The sequence below is a fragment of the Heptranchias perlo genome, chromosome 36, assembly GCF_035084215.1.
Source record: "Heptranchias perlo isolate sHepPer1 chromosome 36, sHepPer1.hap1, whole genome shotgun sequence".
NCBI lineage: Eukaryota > Metazoa > Chordata > Chondrichthyes > Hexanchiformes > Hexanchidae > Heptranchias > Heptranchias perlo.
Genome location: NC_090360.1, coordinates 14545772 through 14563185, shown reverse-complemented (window position 1 = coordinate 14563185; position 17414 = coordinate 14545772). Strand labels below are relative to the sequence as shown.

Below are 17414 nucleotides of genomic sequence, written 5' to 3'. Positions count from 1 at the left end.
ATACAACTGGTGGGAGATATGGTGATAGGAAGACTGATTGTACATTAAGTGGCATAATAAGGTGACTCAGTCATTCTGTTTTCTCAAGCATGGGCTTCAGTACTAAAAACAGCAATTTACTCTTTCTTTTTAAACATTTGTGATTGCCAGAATAGGAGCCACTGGAATTAATTCATGAGTAAATGTTTCAGACAGGCGTTGTCAAGCCCCACTGGTTGTGTTCTTTGAATTGAAATGCTGTTTCCTCTCTGACCACCAGAGGGCATCTCCAACACACAGGCAGTGCAGCAAACACCACAGAGGTTGGTTAGTGTGTTAGTTCTAGGGCTGAGTCCAATTAAACCAATTTACCCAAAAGAGCTGTTTTTAAAGCAGTCAATTCCTTAAATATATATACATATATTTAAATTGGACTGAGACAGACCTGCTACAAACAGGTTGATCGGGCTCTTCATTTCGGCTGACTGTTGCAACACAAAGAGGAGCGGTAAGCAGGGGGGCATTAGGACCATGTAACCCGTGCATTTGTACGGGGCCCTGAGCCAGTCAGGGGGCCCTGGGCAGATCCAGCGAAAGGACCTACACAATGGTAATGGCTGATCCCTGAACATTTTGTCAACTGTTTTTATATTACCTATTGCAAACATGTCTTTTCACGATCGTAGGTGTGTGGATTTGACACTAGATTCAGTAGGTGATATCTAGTAACATTTTCTAGGAAAACATAGGGGCCCCCAAAACTGAACCTCTGCAAGGCAAACAGCGTCCCTGGTGGCAAGTGGATAGGTCAAATCTTGGCAGGAATATCTTACTTAGGAACAGGAGGAGGCCATTCAGCCCCTCAGACTGATCTGTACTTCAACTCCATTTACCCGCCTTTGCTCCGTATCTCTAGATATCCTTACCCAACAAGAAGCTATCGACCTCAATCTTGAAAGCTCCAATTGTCCCAGCATCCACAACCTTTTGGGGAACTTCGATAGGTCGATTTCTTGATTGCAAGCAAGAAATTCCTATAGAAAGCAACCTGTATGTGTCTAATAGCGGAGTTTGCATAGTGGTCCTGTCAATTAAAATACATAAATTATTGGAACAGCGACAAAAGCAGTATCATCCATGTGCTGGTGAGGTATAGGATGATGTATAACTTGGGTGTATTTTGTTTAAAATTAGAATTGGAAAGTCACATTGTATTATCAAAATCCACAGCAATAAGCTTTTGCCCAATAAAAGTAACGTCATCAGATTCATGTTCAGTGATTAGTTTCGACTTTGGAAAGCCTTGGAATGAAAATTGTTTTCAGATTTGTTTTTCCGAACGTCCTGACACCATATTAGGAAATTCACAGGCAGACTTACATCGCAGCTATCCATCAGGGACCAGTATCACAGCCGGGCAGACCCTAGTTATACTGCAGACTGACCTCAGCCTAACCGGCAGTGAAAGCGCAGCTCCACGCATGCCCGTGTCGATGTGTACTCCGCTACCCCCCTAGCGGCTCATGTTTTAACATTACGACAGTGTGCACAGGAGATGCTGCTTTACCCTGACGTTACGTTGCACTTGGGCCTTGTGCGCCCCCTGCTGGGCCTGGAGAGGGATCACGCGGTGTCCACTGATAGGTTCGAGGCCTCCTGCGACCAGTGGGCATTGCAGATAGTTAGTTGTGTCGTAAATGATCAGGACAACATTATAATTTAGTTCATTTTATTTCTGAGCTTCTTTTAGTTGGAATTACACAAATTGGGGTTGTATTCTCTAGAGTTTAGAAGGCTAAGGGGCGATCTGATTGAAGTTTATAAGATATTAAGGGGAACGGATAGGGTGGATAGAGAGAAACTATTTCCGCTGGTTGGGGATTCTAGGAGTGGGGGGCACAGTCTAAAATTTAGAGCCAGACCTTTCAGGAGTGAGATTAGAAAACATTTCTACACACAAAGGGTGGTAGAAGTTTGGAACTCTCTTCCTCAAACGGCAATTGATACTAGCTCAATTGCTAAATTTAAATGTGAGAGAGATAGCTTTTGGCAACCAAAGGTATTAAGGGATATGGGCCAAAGGCGGGTATATGGAGTTAGATCACAGATCAGCCATGGTCTTATCAAATGGCGGAGCAGGCACGAGGGGCTGAATTGCCTACCCCTGTTCCTATGTTCCTATAATGGATCATCTGTGGCAGTGATATATTGGTCTCTTGAGGGGCGAACGTGCAATGATGTTACGGTTTAGAACCCGTGCCATCCTACTGGTCTATTTCAAAACAGTCCATATGTTGCATGGATTCCCACTGACCCACCGGGACACTTTTAAATGTGGTTTTTGCACTGGATTGAAGTTGTACTGACTGGACATGGTAAATTATCCCTCCCCTGGTTGCAAGGCCATTTTGCCCCACTGTTCCCAGTTTCTAGGCCAGTTACCCCTCTCTGTCCCATTTACTGGGCCCTGGTGGCCCTTGCTTCTGGTTGCTAGGTCCTGTTGCTCCTCTCAACGTGGTTGCTAAGGTCCTATAATCCCTCTCTGTGCTATTTTCTGGGCCCTGGTACCGTCTCTACCCAGTTGCTGGGTCCTGCAACCCACCTCCACAGCAGCTAAGTGCCATTGCGCTTCTCCCTCAGTTAAGAACATAAGAAATAGGAGCAGGAGTAGGCCACACGGCCCCTCGAGCCTGCTCCGCCATTCAATCAGAACATGGCTGATCTTCGACCTCAACTCCACTTTCCTGCCTGATCCCCATATACTGACTGGACGTGGTAAATTATCCTTCCCCTGGTTGCTAGGCCACTTTGCCCCACTGTTCCCAGTTTCTAGGCCAGTTGATAGGTCTGATTACCCCACTCCCAGTTGCCGGATCCCTTAGCTACTGCATCCCTTTTCCCATCCCCTGGCTGCCAGGCCTCATTATTTACCCCTCTCTCGTTCCTGTGTCCTATTATCCCTTTCCCCTGGTTACTGGGCCCCATACACTTTTCCTCCAGTTACCAGGCCTATTACTCCAACTCCCCCCCCCCCTACATTGCTAGGTCTGTTGCTATTATTATATTTTAAAATTACCAACAGCAGGTTTCAGACACGAGTTATAAACTTAATTCACAAACATTGCCCAGTTGGCAATACCTGACAAAACTGGAGACCTGCCATGTCGAGGACAAGGTTGCAGCTAATTGCTGGTAGGAAATGAGTTTAAAAAAAGAAAACACTGCAGAACAGAAAGATTTGAGGTGTCTTTAGGGTTGCCAACCCTCCAGGATTGTCCTGGAGTCTCCAGGAATTAAAGACTAATCTCCTGGACACTGCTGCGAGCAAACCTGGGAGAAAAATCCTTGGGGGCATTAAAAATAATTGCATTATGTTTTCATTTTCTTTGAGCACTTTCATTTATTATTTGTAAAAATATCGTAGTTGGGAAAATTGGCTGTTTGACTGACGGTGAAGAATCATCCAGTCAAGTAACAAAGGGAGTGATTTTAAATCCCAAGAACGGGTGGGTTGAGGGTGGGTGGGAGTTGAAAATAGTTGTTTTTTTGGTCGCGACCGCAACCCGGCTTTATTTCCGGCTTTATTTCCGGGTTTAACGTCAGCGCGTTAAAATACAGGCTTCCCACTGGGAATACCGAGTCCAAAAATTTTGCGGCCTTAACCCAAAAAAATAACTATTTTCAACTCCTACCCGCCCCCAACCCACCTGCTCTTGGGGTTTAAAATCACCCCCAAAAGAGACTGTTCACTTTACACTTGATTTGGGAAAGCGGTGCCTCGCAGGGATGGACATGTCAGGCGACCAATGGTAGGAGGGCGGGGGTGGGGCGGTTGGAGAGATCACATGATGAAACCTCCAGGAATATGTCCAACCAGAGTTGGCAACCCCAGGTGTCTTATGTACCATGATCTCAATAGCAGTGAGGCACTAGTGCTTCCATGATTGCATTTCAGGAAAAGGCAAGTGAAGCTTGTATATCCGATACCTGCCAAAAAAACAGATAATCAAAACAGGCACCCAGAAATAGCCTCCATAATCTTTTATCCAGTTGGCAATGGAACGGTTGGGCCAATTTTGAATTGTGGGAACCAGGACGGAAAGTCACAATGTGGAAGAACGTTTGTTAAAATAGAGTTAGTGCTTGGTACATGGGAATTGGAGGGAAGGATTAAAAACAAACACAAATAAACCAATCCCCTGACAATAAATGCCTCTTAAAGGAGCAAATCAAATCCTTAAAGAACACATCCAACCAATCTCAGTGGAGCTCATCCCTGGTTTGATTTTAAGTTAATTTGAGGTCATGACTCTGCTGATTTCTGCCCAACAATATTTTTAATTATGTTTTGCTCAAAAGACCTTTTCTTTGTGTGTTAAATCTTTTTTTTTTTGGTAGAATTTTTGTGGTGGGGTCTATAATCACTGGAGAAGACTGACCCCATCAGCAAGTCAGCCCTTCTGTGGGGAGTTGGAAATTTTTTAAACTTAAGGTTTTTTTTTTACTTGAACGATGGGTTTTATTTTTCAACCAAATTGCTTGAGGGATAAGCCTCCCTTTAAACCCTTGTACTCATAGGAACAAAGGAATGTAGGAACAGGAGGAGGCCATTCAGCCCCTGGAGCCTGTTCGGCCATTCAATGAGATCATGGCTGATCTGTATCCCAACTCCATTTACCCGCCTTGGTTCCATATCCCTTAATATCCTTGACTAGCAAAAATCTATCGATCTCAGATTTAAAATTATTAATTGAGCATCTACTGCTTTTTGTGGGAGAGAGCTCCACACTTCTACCACCCTTTGTGTGAAGAAGTTTCTCCTAACTTCTCTCCTGAATGGCCTGGCTCTGATTTTAAGTGTTATCTAAGTCATTAATAAAGATAGTGAATAGTTGAGGCCCCAACACAGATCCTTGTGGGACACCACTGGTCACATCCTTCCAATTCGAGTACATACCCACTGTCCCTACTCTCCGTCTTCTACCACCCAACCAATCTCCTAACAAGGTCAATAATTTGCCTTCGATTCCATGAGCTTTAATTTTAGCTAACAGTCTCTTATGTGTAACCTTATCGAATGCCTTCTGGAAGTCCCTATGAACTACATCCATAGACATTCCCCTGTCTAATACTTTAGTTACTTCCTCAAAAAAAATCAATTAGGTTCGTCAGACATGACCTACCCTTTACAAATCCATGTTGACTCTCTCCAATCAGTTCAAATACTCACAAATTCATCTAACTTCATTACAGAAAGAAAGAACTTGCATTTATATAGCGCCTTTCACAACCTCAGAACACCCCAAAGAGCTTTGCAGCCAATGAAGTACTTTTTGAGATGCAGTTACTGTTGTAATGTAGGAAACACAATTTGTGCACAGCAAGGTCCCACAGACAGCAATGAAATAATGACCAGATAATCTGTTTTAGAGATGTTGATTGAGGGATAAATATTGGCCAGGACACCAGGGAGAACTCCCCTGCTCTTCTTCAAATAGTGCCATGGGATCTTTTACATCCACCTGAGGGGTGGACAGGGCCTTCAGGCGTTAGTTTAAGGTCTCATCTGAAAGACAGCACCTCCGACAGTCCAGCACTCCCTCACTACTGCACTGGGAATGTCAGCCTGGATTCTGTGCTCAAGTCTCTGAAGTGGGACTTGAACCCACAACCTTCTGGGCCAGAGGGTGTTACTCACTGAACCACAGCTGACACCTTCATGCTGTCTGGACCCAAACTGCATTCCACATCTCGCCTTTGCACCTTAGATTCTTGATGATGGGCAAGTCAAGTCTTCAGGCACATTGGGGAACCCAGTGGAGGTGAGGGCACTAAAACAAAAAGGGAGGGAGGAGGAGGAATGAATATCAGCCGGCAGCCACAAGGGAGGCAGGGCAGGGAAACTTTCAACCTTCCCAATCCTGGAGGACCAGCGAAAGAAGAGGTAAATAGAATCATTTTTCTTCCCCTGACCTCCTCAAAGTGCTGACTGCAGCTGAGTTTTCAAAGAGCCGGCACAGGCACAGGTGGGCCGAATGGCCTCTTTCTGTGGCTGTATGATTCTTTGATTGTCCTGGACAGCAGCCAACACCGTGGAACCAGAGTCCAGAGGAGAGGGGCTGGGTTCGCTGGATTGTAATTCCCAACTCAGCCAAAACACAAATAAAATGCAACACCAGCGTGTAAAAATTTAAATACTGTAAGATATGACAGTACGTAGAGGCCTCGTCCAGATAACTCCTTCTACGGAAAACCTTTTGGGACATAATAGTAATATTGTTTTTGATATACGTTATATCCAATTGGCAGCAGGACAGAATCACGCCAGATGTGGTCGCATATTGTAAATGTATTAACACAGACCCAGTCGCTAACACATGTCAAGTTTAAACAATACCTGACTTTTACAACACACTGTTAATGAGCCATTAAAATAAATTGAATAACACAAATGTGTGAATTATTTTCAGACGAGTTGGTTAATTGTAACACTGCTTTTGGCACAAGTACAACTATTCCTCCCTGGTGTCTCAATTGCTGAATGCAGTGCGCAGTCTGGTACCGATTCACACAGTTTAGGGAGGCTCAGTGTTCATGGTGCGATGTTCTTTCCATTGAGAATAATAATTGCAGATTCGGTGACCACTTTGCCTAACGCCTCCTTTCCATCCACAACCGTGAGCCCGAGCTCCCCGACACTCGCTGTTTGAATTCCTCATTTCATTCCCTCTCCATCTTTGGCCTTCCACATGGTTCCGATGAAACTCAATGCAAGCTCGAGGAAGAACACCTAATCTGCCAGCAGCCCACTGAACATAACACGGACTTTAACCATTTCAGACTTTAATCATGGTTACTGTTCTGATGGGGAAGCTGGTGATGTTTGATAGGTCTGTCGGGGGGGGGCGGTGGGGGAGAGAATTGGGTCGCTGCTTGGAGTGAATTTCTTCATCGCAACACTGTAGAGGCGGAGGAGTCTGTGCTCTGGCTGTTCGTCTCTTCGGGCTGTCAGACTCACCCTGTTTTGTCCCCATGTCCTGCTCCAATTTCCTGATTTATCTCCCACTCTCCCACCTACTTTCTTACATTCTTTAATGTCTTTTCCGCCTGTCCTTAGCGTCTGATATAAAGATCATCTCAGCCAGATCTGGGTTAGATGTCAGGAGGTGGTTCTTTTCCCAGAGAACAGTTGACCTCTGGAACGGGCTGCCAGCTCATACGGTGGTCGCTGATTCACTGAATTCCTCCTTCGAGAGCTGGACCTGTTTCTGGCTGGGGTGGAGATCACTTCATACAAGAGGTGGGTAATGTAATGCATAGAATTATCCCGGCCAGAGTGATCTCCTGGTCTAGTTTCGATCACCGGGGCGGGGGGGAGGGGGTAGCAGAGGGATTTCCTCCTCAAATTGGCCTGGTTTTTCGCCTCTCCCAAGGGATCAAGTTTCGGGTGGGGTGGGGAGTGTTTACATTGTGACGCACAAGGTATCACAATTGTGTGGGACAGGCTGGATGGACCAAAGGGTCTTTTCCCATCTGTCATTGTTCGTATCTCCAATTCACAGATCACACGGCCGATACTGTCTCTGTTGTTTTTCTCCCCCTCTCCCCTTTGTTCTGATTCTAATTCAATGTTTTGTTCGTCCGGTTCAGAGGCGACCGAGGGTTTACGCCCAAAGCATTAACTTTTCCCCTCTCTCGCAGACGCTGACTGAGCTGCTGTGCCTTTCTGGCGTTTTTCTGTTTCAGGTCAGGGAGGCACCAAGTGTTGAATTGCCTGATCCCAGCCAGAGCAGCAGTAGAGACCATTGGTTTGTGGCTGAGGAAGAATCATAAATACGAACCAACATTCCTGCTCCCGAGACAAATCCACTGACTCCTGCTGCAAAGTCCTCAGGCAGGAACACGATCAGGCTCAGTTGCGAGGCCCCCGATTGTGGAATAGCCCACCTACCCTCGCTGCCTGGGGACAGATATGAAGAAAGGCAAGGAGATCTTGGAGAATATGGGGGGGGGGGGCAGTCTAAATATTGTGTCGGAATCACATCAACATTAGCCGTTTGAAAGAATGTTCTCAAATCTTGAAGTCACAATAAAGAGTTAACTAATCAGATCACGTTAAAAAAATCACCAGCTTTGTGACTTTGGAAACTCTAATCTGGTTCGGTTGCCCCCACTTGTTAAGATTCTCAATGGGATCAGGTGAAAAGTCACTGGGCAGCTGGAGTTCTAGACATTAAGGAACAGCGAAGATGGATCAAACCTGAGTCTGATTACAGCCTGCACCTTACGAACAGGAGCCTGGCAGCTGAGCTGGCGAGGATCTCACTCACCAGCCATTGCTCAGTGGGTGGCACTCTCGCCTCTGAGTCAGAAGGTTGTGGGTGCAAGTCCCACTTTTGAGCACATCATCTAGGCTGACCCTCCGGTGCAGTACTGAGGGAGTGCTGCACTGTCGGAGGTGCCGTCTTTCGGACGAGACCATACGCCGAGGCCCCGTCTCCTCTCTCAGGTGGATGGCATGGCACTATTTCGAAGAGGAGCAGGGGAGTTCTCCCCGGTGTCCTGACCAATATCACCAACCAACATCACCAAAACTGATCTCATTGCCGTTTGTGGGACCTTGCTGTGCGCAAATTAGTCGCTGTGTTTCCAACATTACAACAGTGTCTATACTTCATTTTCTGTGAAGCGCTTAGGAACATCCTGAAGTCATGAAAGACACAATATAAAAGCAAGTTCTTTCTATGGAGGACAGGCCACATTCTACCCTTGTGTCCAGCCATTAAGCTTCATCTTCATTAGCCCAAATGAAACAGAAATCATTGGAAAAACATGCGTTTCAGTTCATTCTCGCTGCTTATTTCACGGCCAAGCCTCGGATGAATAGCACAGTTCTGAAAAAACGGAACCGCACAGAATCACCGCAATCTGAAATAGATTTCTCCCAGCTGAATACACAGTGCCCTCAAACTAAGTGTAAGGACAAAACAAAAGGGATACAGTATTCTCGCTGTGTCGCATGAAGACCTGAGCATTTCCAGCCCTCAGAATTGCACGAGCAATAAATTTATTGCAGAAGACGTCAATTGGACCTTCCTTCACACCCAATGAAAGCAGGTCATCCCTACCAGCCACATGGCTGTCAGACTGATTACACACTGCAATGTTAGCACGGAAAGATTCAGGCCCCGCTGATACCCTGGTGAGTTCCCTTAGCAAAGTAACTCGACACTCCCCAGCACCAGGACGAAAGCTGTCAGCGATCATCCGAACGCTCGCCTGGCCCCTTTGGCTTCGGAAGAAACCCGACGGGGTTCAGGCCTTTGCGGTTTCGCATTTGAAACCACTGTGCAAATTCCCCAAGATGCTCTCGTGCAGGGAGACGGGTGCACAGCTCCAAGCGTGAGTCACTTACAGCCTGGAATCAGTCCAAACGCTGGAAAAACCTGCTTCTGTTTGATACATTGCCCAGAATGAAGCCCAGAATTTGCTACCAAAATAACGGCCAGTTTAATTTTAAATATTTTTTTCTTACTTTTCCTTTCTGTCTGTTTTTGTCTCTCTCTTAATCCAATCTTTCTATTTCTCTTTCTGTACCTGATTTGACTCTAATTCACCCTATTTCCTTTTCCGTCGTTCCTTAGTTTCTTTCTCAACCCTTAAATCTCATTGATTAAGGAGAGAGACTGTGTGTCCCTTCGTTCACCAAGGTCCCTGATGCCCTCATTGCACGGTTATCAGCTCACACTTCCAGCAAGTTACAACCCAAAAAAAGCGTTGAGCAGGAGAAAGTCTAACTAACAGCTTACTCTGTAAGATGCCCCACTCCAGCAAGGTTTGGGCTGGCGACAACTCTGGGCTCCTTCAATAGCTCATTGAGTAAATACATGATGTATCATTGGGTTGAGCCATACAAACCAGGAAAGTCCCAGGTCTGATTTCTGGCCTGTGCTGGGCACTAAATCTGGGCTCATTTTCCCTGAGTTCGCTATCCACCACCTCTGCAATACCATTCACAGCACTGGTTTCCTGTCCTCACCTGAACACGATTCCAGTGCAGCTGGTTTGGAGGAGAGACAAATGCACGACACAAAAGAAACAGAAAACACAATTCCAAAAAAAAAGATTCGACACTTTGGGATTTGAGAGGGAGCTGCTTTGCATTTCACCAGAGGCCAAGCAAAAAAAATCAGCTGTTATATCTACATTTGGAAACCTAGCCGTATATTCACCAGCGTCTGTGACACGTGCGTAAAATATACTCTGTAAAGAGCTTAAAATTTGCATGAGATAAATGTCATTTTTGTTTGGAAACACTGAAATTTTGTTGGATTATTTTAAATGTCACCTTTTGCTGAATCGAAAGAGAAAGGGAACGCGCAGATAAACTTGCACTGAGAAGGTTCATTAATTGTTTTGAAGCCACAGCATCAGCTACACTTAAACCCCCATGAAATGAAATTATTTTACAATGTATATGAAACACAGTTGGAGGGGGTTCAGATATTAGTAACTGGCGTTAACACCATCCGTCCACCAGGTGGTGCTTTTGCTTCAGCCTGTCCGATATTAGACGGTCAGGCCCAGAATTTGCTGATTGTTCCATAGAATTTACAGGGCAGAAACAGGCCATTCGGCCCAACTGGTCTATGCTGGTGTTTATGCTCTACACAAGCCTCCACCCACCCCATTTCATCTAACCCCATCAGCTTAACTTTAAATTCCTTTCTCCCTCATGTATTTATCTTGCTCCCCCATAAATGCATCTATGCTATTCGCCTCAACTACTCCTTATGGTAGCGAGTTCCACATTCTAACCACTCTTTGGATTGTTGATAAGAATTTAATGGTTAGAGGTTGGGTACGACACAACTTATAAAAAGAATTGATGCATTCCTTACAAAAATTCAAATTCCCGAAATGGACTTTGGTGCAGTGGAATTTTTAAAAGTGCATATCTAGAAAGCGTCAACCATTCACACTACATAGTGCCTCGACTAAAGAACTATTTCGTGGTGCTTAGGAAATTGGGCACTGAACAGGCATCAGGAGAGGATGGGAAAGGTGATCAAAAACATGGTTGAAGAGCAATGTTTTAGGAAAGCTTGTAAAAGGAGCAAGGTGGGGTTTAGTAGAAGTGGAGGGTGTGAGGTGGAAGAGAGTGAGAGAGCAAAGGGAGGGGGATGAGTTGGTCAGAGTCAAGAGAGGGGAGGAGGTGATCTGAGACATACGACTGGAGAAGGTTAAGAAGGTCTTACGTTTGACACCTGCTGAATTAGCTAATCTCAACCAGAAGGGTGGTGGGGGTATTTTAGTGGGCCTCGGTGCCTCTAGGCTGTGAGGGAGAGAGCAGTGGAAAACCAACCAAGGCTGACAGACCTAATCACGAGATAAAGATCCCTACGGGGAATTGTACACGTGTGAACAAGGGGGGTTGGGGAAGTGTCACTACAGGAGCATCCCACCTGCCTCATGTCATGGGAGGAATAAAAAATTAATTTAAATTTGTGATCATATTTTACATAATAGGCAAATATTAAATGTTCATGACGGTCACTGCTGATCGCACTACGGAGAAGCCAGACTGCTTGGTAGATTTGAACCACCAAAAGTACTGAAACAAAACATTGAGGGAGGGTTGGGGGTCAGTAACCAGGCCCATACGGGGCCGGGAGCTTGTCCAGGCCCCATCCCTGACTCCATCAACCTACCTATCACCCCCAGTGCACCTGAAGATTACACATGGTCTTGATTCCCTGCGTTTATTTTTTAAAACTCATTCTCGGGCTTTGGGAGTCATTGGCATTTATTGCCCATCCCTAGTTGCCCCTGGAGAAGGTGGTGGTGGGCCGCCTTCTTCTTGAACCGCTGCAGTCCGTGTAGTGAAGCTGTTAGGGAGGGAGCTCCAGGGGTTTTGGCCCAGCGACGATGAAGGAACAGGCGATATATGCCCGAAGTCGGGATACAATGCCACAAGAGATTGACTAGCATTCAACAATAGTCAATTTGAGTAGAGAGGGGGTTAGTTAATTGAGCACAAAGATGGAGTCAATTGCTTGTTAAATTGAATGTTGGTTTTTGATTGTAGTGGAGTAATTGTTTTATTAAGAAACGTTGTTTAAATCAATGCAGATCCTGAGCTGCAAGTTGCTGTGAAAATCAGTCACTTCACAAACTGAATTTGAAGACAGCCTGCTGTTAAAGGAGAGCCAAAGCTGCAGGCAACCTCCCTGTTTTAATTCAAATTCAATCAGCATGAAGTGGCTGGGCTCTATTGACACAGTGCACTTAAATTGGTTTCAAACAGTTCCTTTTACATTCAGTCTTAATTAACTGAGTTCCAGAACAGAGCGGTCCCCCTGGCCGCTGCCTTCGGCTGCCGAACTATTCTGATGTGATGGATGAAAATGCAGGAGATTCACCTGATCGCCTGTCAGGAAACATTTTTAGCTGATCGCACCGCGGAGAGGCCAAACTGGTTGGTAAACTTGAATCACCAAAAGTACTGAAACAAAACATTGGTGGGGGGGGGGGGGTGGAGGGTTGGTAACCAGAGGACACAGATCTAAGGTGATTGGCAAAAGAACCAGAGGGGAGAATGAGGAGAGTGTTTTTTTACGCAGCGAGTTGTTATGATCTGGAACGCACTGCCTGAAAAGGTGGTGGAAGCAGATTCAATAGCAACTTTCACAAGGGAATTGGATAAATACTTGAAGGGAAAAAATGTGCAGAGCTATGGGGAAAGGGCAGGGGACTGGGTCTAATTGGATAGCTCTTTCATAGAGCCGGCACAGGCACGATGGGCTGAATGGCCTCCTTCTGTGCTGTAAAATTCTATGATACTATGAAAATGGGACTTTAAAATGGGGGCTGAATTATGTCGGTATGCCCCTGGTCCAATTATCTCCGGCCCTCTAACCCCTCCCCTTAATATGAAGAGTCCACGAGGATCGGGGCGGGGGGGGGGGGCAGTTAATTTTTCAATGTCAGGGCCTGGACAGTAACTTGGCAGAGCAGATCTCCCACCCTTTAAAATCAATGGAATGAAAATCGGGCGGGTTCTATAACAGGTGAGCAATCTGCTCCACCAAATTACCACACTGACAGCAAAGTGAAAATTAACCCCCTCCCTCTCACTCCCCACTGTGTGCAGCACCATGGAAAATTGATTAGTGTATATATATATATTAGGGCTAGCAATAAATCGCAGTTAACACGTTCATTTCTTTTCAGCGATTAATTATTTTAACGCATTTCTGCAAAGGTGCAAGCTCTGCTTTTTGAAATTATTTTAATATTCCTGTCACTGGTGCCAGACACTGATATCATCCAAGAGGACAGTCAGGAGATCCACCATCAGGTTTCAGTCAACATCATTCCGAGCCGGTGACTGTGAGGAACCTGTGGAAGTAATCTATCGGTGACTCTCGTTCACATTTTCTCTCACTCTCTGTGGGGAGAAGCTCGGCCTTGGCTTGACATTTTCATAACTCCATATTCGAGATTGGAATCCCAGTAGTTTGGGAGGGAGGATGAGGGGGATGTGAATCACAGCTCTGAACCCACTCCTCAGCACTCCATGAATTATGTACCATACCATCTGAAGTGGCAGGGACAAGGAAGCCATTTTAAAAAACTCAAGCCATACGAATGCACCACACTATTAGCAGAGGTTGGTTTCAAGGCCTCAGTGAAATTAACTCATCAATGGCGCTACGGACTAACGCCCTTCACTGGTGAGCGGTAGGATGTGGATTATATGCCTCTGATACCGAAATTGGTGAATTCCCACGCTCCATGTCAGAGAGCGGTAACAATTGACGGTTACCGACCATGGTTTCATGCTGACAGTTGCCGTTCTTCACCTGGTGTCTGCTGGTCAGGGTTTGCTGACAAATATCGGCGCAGGATTTAAACGTCCTCCCCTCTGCCTTCCCCTAGCCTCCCCACCTACCGCATCTCCCCTACCCACCCCCCGCCCCCCCAAGAAAGCTGCAGACCAAGAGCTCTCCTGTACATATGCTGATCTTCAGTGTAATCGCAGGCCACGTGCTCAGGTAGCTCTGACCCATGTACGGGGCACTCCAGCGTGTAAAGTGCAATACACTGAGCTGTATCAGAAGTAAAGAAGATTTGTACGAATCCAGAAATAGGAAAACAGGGTTTTTATGCTGGGTTGTTTTTTGGTTGATGACAATAGCGTCCGTAATAAAACCAACTTGAAAGAGATGAATGCAGTTATTGTATCAATTAAATATGTAATTAAAACCAAGATTAACGGAGATTAAAATTTTTAATCGTGAGATTAATCGCAATTAATTTTTTGAATTGCTTGACAGGCCCAATATATATATAATATGTGTGTGTGTATATGGTATATATATATATATTAAAATAGTTTACTAAGTTAGTAATTTTTTTTATTTCCATTTAAAATTTTCAGTTCCCCCTCCCTCATCACTAAAAAAGCTTTGCATTAAATAAGGTCACTTTCTCCACATTACATGGCGAGCAACCTTCCCGAGAAGGAGCTCCCCATGATTAGCATAGTTCTCTGGAAAAGCAAGTCATTCTGTGCTGTGCACCTCCTGCATCTTGTTCAAATATCATCTCTTCAACAACCCCCGCCCCCCACGCCCCAGTCTCGGAAAGCAGTGCTGGGCGATATTCCCGGCCGAACCAGCTTCCGCCCTATTTTCCCGGCCCAGAGATCCGCCAGGATTCTGCCTTAGCCCTGATTGGGATTTCAGTCAAACAATAACTCACAGAGAATACGTGAAAGGGAAAAGATGTGCAAGACTAGAAAGAAAGTGAAAGATTCAGAACAAAAGAAAAAAAATGGGAACTCAATTAGGAAATAATCTGGCTACAATTCATCCATTGCAAAACCTGTCTCAGACTCTGATAACCAAAACTAATCTTCCCTTAACATACTAAAAAAGATGTCTTTATCTCAATCCTTTTATTCCTTCACCACCTTCCCTTTCCCCATGACATTTTGCTCTTTTGTAAAATAATCGTCCTCATTTTCTTTGTCTTGATCGGTTTCTTTCTGAAGTGATAGATTTTTGGACTCTGGGGGAATCAAGGGATATGGGGATTGGGCGGGAAAGTGGAGTTGAGGTTAAAGATCAGCCACGATCTTATTGAATGGTGGAGCAGGCTCGAGGGGCCATATGGCCTACTCTTGCTCCTATTTCTTATGTTCTTATGTTCTACTCTTTCTCCTTCCATTTTTTTCTGGTCTTGCACCAATCCAAGGAAGCACGCAGGAATCTTACTCCCAACACTCCGCCAATACCTTACTATATACTGCCACAAGAGTGACTAGAACCCCTCACCCTCTAAATTTACCTCCTTCCCTGAAACCAAGTGCCTGCCCCCTACTTAGCACCTCCCCTCGACAAAACAGTTGAGATCAGGAACTTGACAAGCAGGGAAATCACAGTCCTGAACCCACATCTCCTCAACTGAGCTTCTTATTTTTTGTTCTACTGTTTCAATTTGTGTTTTCATTATTTCTGTTTCTGACACTGCTTTATTTCTCACTTTCATTGTCGAATTATCCGTCTATTTTTCCTTTATTGTTTTAGTTCATCATTAAATTGTCTGCCATTCCAGTTTATAGATCTGACATAATCTTGGAAGATCTACATTTGTTTCTAAATATTTTTATGCTTTCATATTTTGCTTTATATTTCCTTGGTTGTCTCTTTCTCCTTATCTGCTTGTTTATTTTCTATTTTGTTGGCCATTTTATGTTTCTTCAACTATTTCTTTATTTGCTCCATGTTATTATCTCTACTTCTATTTGATTCTTGCCTTTTCCCTCTATTCAGTTACTCGTTTTCATTGCCTTATCATTCTTACTTTGATTTTTTTTCACTTTTCAATTAAATTAGTCGATGAAGTGGGCAACAAATTCTCGGGAAACAATGAGACGGGAAGATTGCCACTAGCGTTGCAGCAACCAGCAGAGACAAACTTTCTGGGGAATGCTGTGGCCTAATGGGAATAGGAAGGACATAACGAAATGTGAGGAAGTGAGTGGAGGCCAGCGTGCGTGGAACAAATGAGCAACAGATTGTTGTCTCGCAGAAGCAAGAAGGACCTGTGGGAGGGTTTAAGGCCGTTCACGAAATTTTGGCCCACAATCCCCTCTGACTAAAATCAGGAAGGAAATGGTTGGTTAGAATCAAGAAAGGCCATGATTTAGAGACAGATGCCCTTTGTGAGATCAAACTGTCTCTCTTCTGTTTACTCAAGGGGCTTAACTTTCATAAATCTGGAAATTCTTGGATGAAATAATCCCTCACAACTCAGGTTTCTGATATGTGCGATTGATATATCATATTTATGATACAGATTGCAGAAAACTTGCCTTTCTGCCATCTTCTTTGATGATCAAAATCAACTACTTTTTCTGTAAAAAGCAATTTCTCGTTCACACTTAATGCAGCTGCAGTTCACTGAGTGAAAATGAGAGAAAAAGACTTACATTTAAATAGCTCCTTTCATGCCCTCAGGACGTCCCAAATTACTTTACAGCCAATTAAGTACTTCGAACATGTAGTCACCGCTGTAATGTAGGAAATGCAGCAGCCAATTTGCGCACAGCAAGGTCCCACAAACAGAAATGTGATAATGACCTGTTTTAGTGATGTTGATTGAGATATAAGTATTGGCCAGGACAACTCCCCTGCTCTTCTTTGAAATAGTGCCATGGGATCTTTTACGTCCACCCGAGAGGGCAGACGAGGCCTTTGGTTTAACATCGCATCAGAAAAACGGCACTTCTGACAGTGCAGAGCTCCCTCAACACTACACTGGAGTTTCAGTCTAGATTTTGTGCTCAAGTCTCTGGAGAGGGACGTGCACCCACAGCCTTCTGACTCAGAGGCGAGAGTGCTACCACTGAGTCACGGCTAACTTAAAGTAGAGATGAGTTAATATACATCTGCCAGAATAACCAATATACTTTTAAATGTCAGAAATGCTAACACACAAAAAAAAGAAATTGGTCAGGCAGGATCCGAGAGGATGTTAAGAGTCAGAGGTTCATTCGAAGTCTGACTCCCGAGGTGTTGAAAACCAGACAGAAATCGACAAACGGAAATATCAACACCCAAGGCTGAATTTTCAGTGTTGCACCCCATTTGACTCCAGGTTCTGATGTGGACTTCAAGAAAGTTTCTCAGTTCTCCAGAGAAGTTTGAAAAATATCTGGATGAGTTGCCAACTGCTAATGAACAGAGTTAAAGGGTGGAAGATGGAGAATAAATAGATGACAGCCTATATCTGTAAATCAAATTAAAATAAAGAATTATATTGGTAAGACTTACTTTTGTTTTCTAGATATGGAAGAAAGTCTGGATTAAAGAGATATCCTTTTGATCAGTTGTTATCGATTGTCGCGAACTTGTTAATTGTTTGAT

General features: G+C 44.6%; 1 long non-coding RNA gene across 1 annotated transcript in view; it reads right to left on the bottom strand.

The window, feature by feature from the left end:
• LOC137304126 (uncharacterized) overlaps window positions 1-17414 on the bottom strand; it is a 43142-nt gene that overhangs the window by 1395 nt on the left and 24333 nt on the right. The window contains exon 4 of the long non-coding RNA XR_010958518.1: window positions 906-1063. This is a non-coding gene — a long non-coding RNA (uncharacterized lncRNA). The remainder of the gene's footprint in view (window positions 1-905; window positions 1064-17414) is intronic.